The 2,182-nt window shown below is 38.6% G+C and overlaps 1 protein-coding gene across 1 annotated transcript in view; it reads right to left on the bottom strand.

Moving 5' to 3' along the window:
- The window catches only part of LOC101298663 (MADS-box transcription factor 27-like), a 9,347-nt gene that overhangs the window by 6,622 nt on the left and 543 nt on the right, over positions 1–2,182 (bottom strand). The window lies entirely within an intron of this gene.

Here is a 2,182-nt window from a genome sequence, read left to right on the forward strand (position 1 = left end):
CTCTCTCTCTCTCTCTCTCTCTCTCTCTCTCTCTCTCACACAATCGCATCTCACCAGATCTAAGACGCGTCGACGAGGGGGACGACGACCGCGTTGAGCATCTAGAGATCTCTACCGATCGAGCGCCACTGATGACGTCGATCACCTTCACCGCCTCCTGCTTCTCCTTGGTTCCCTTGTCCTCGAGCCCGACGATCCTTTAGTACTTCGTCGTCAAAGCTCGCTGATCTCCGCCTCAAGATCCTTGTCCTCTGGTTCGACTCTATCTCCTTCGCTGCCTCGTCGTTCAACAACCTTAATTTGGTAGCACCGACTGCTGGTGGAGGACGTGGAGGCGTCGAGGAATTTTTATTACTGGGGGTAATAAATTTCTTGTGGCTCTGGAAGTTGTTTGTTGGTATGAGGATGAGGACCTCTGTTGTTCGTTGGTGTGAGGGAGATGACCTCTTTCTTATTCTTCTTCTATCGTCTTCGTTTTTTTGTGTTTTAACTAATTACTAGGGGTCAGTAATTGATTACTGGGGTCAATAACTGATTACTGGGGTCAATAACTCGATTATTAGGGGCCAATATATAGCTAATTACTAGGGGTCAGTAATTGATTACTGGGGATCAGTAATTGATTATTGGGGGTCAGTAATTGAGTGATCGGAGAAAATCTAGCGACTGAAGTATGACGGCTGAGTTACTGGGGAGTGACCGGTGACGGGAGAAAATCCGACGAGATTCCGATGACGGTCGGAGAAAATCCGGGGACCGGAGTCCGGCAGCCGACGGCCGGTGACCGGAGACCAGCGAGAAACCGGCAAAGTCTTCTCACTCCCACTTTCTCTCTCCTTATACATGTTGAAGTGGTGAGGGTAAAATTGTCTTAAAAATATACAAAAATTATTTTTTTATTATGACTTTAATAAAGATTTGTGTATATGGGCATAAATAAGAACACTTTATATTGGAATGGGCTCTAGCTATTAAATTCCTTGAAATGGGCAATAAGAGGTTTAAATTAGTATTAAATGGGCATTTTCCCTAAATAAAATTGTTTCCATTAATTCATTGGTATAGTACGAGACCACCCTAGCTACTTCTATATCATATTAATTAGTTTACCCTTTATAACGAACGAAGTTTATCGATCTCTACGACATCAAACTTAGTATACTTGATGTAATATTGATTTATTAATGTACTATACATAAAACTTCTCCTTAACGATATATATCTGACATTAACCATTCTTCTTTATAGAATTTTGAAATATGATATGAAGAATTGCTACTTATAATACAAGAAAAACTCTTGACAAAATGATTGATCTGGGTTCAGTACGTTCCGATCAAAAGATCAGCATCATCAAAATATTACTTCCATAACTCTCCCTCCCTCCCTCCCTTTCTAGTAAAACCAACATGCTATGTTGGGTTCAGTACGTACGTACTACTGGATATTGATAAATTAGGGGTGTGCATTGAGCAACCCTCGATCTTCATGTACATTACTTTGCCATGTCCTAGGTGTTAGCAAGAATGCATACAAAAGTCTATAGTACGTGCACAGTGAAAAGCATGCTCTATATATATATATAAATTGATTTTCCATCTGTATGTATATGACAGATAGTTACTTAGAGTTATCAAAGCTGATAGAACTTTCTAAACCTGCGCCGGATTATATATATGTACATAAACAAGAAAAAAAATCCCCCAAATAGCTAGCTAGAAAATAAGTCTCCTTCAATATATATTATCTTTAGGGAATGCATTATAATCCCCTTCTATAATGCATGAAAAAAATTAACCTTCCATCATCCATTCGAACCTTCAAATCTATCTATATATCAAGATCAAATTCATGTGGCAACATTATTCAGGTTTGCAGATTCGGATCAATTAAAGTGATGGTTTTTTTTTTCTTCTGTTCTTGACTACTGCAATAGTAAGTCCACTAGCTGACCTCAGTATCCTATGCTAGAACATTCAAATCTGTAGATCAGAAAATATAATTCAACCAATAAATCCTCCATTCATCAACTAATGAAGTTAAGATTGTCAGACAATATAGGATATATATATTAAGTAGTTTCATCAACAAACTGCAGTCGATCAATAAAAATTACGCAATATTTGAGAGAGAGAGAGAGAGAGAGAGAGAGAGAGAGAGAGAGAGAGAGAGAGATACTACT

This window comes from Fragaria vesca, linkage group LG2 (assembly GCF_000184155.1).
Source record: "Fragaria vesca subsp. vesca linkage group LG2, FraVesHawaii_1.0, whole genome shotgun sequence".
NCBI classification, from domain to species: domain Eukaryota; kingdom Viridiplantae; phylum Streptophyta; class Magnoliopsida; order Rosales; family Rosaceae; genus Fragaria; species Fragaria vesca.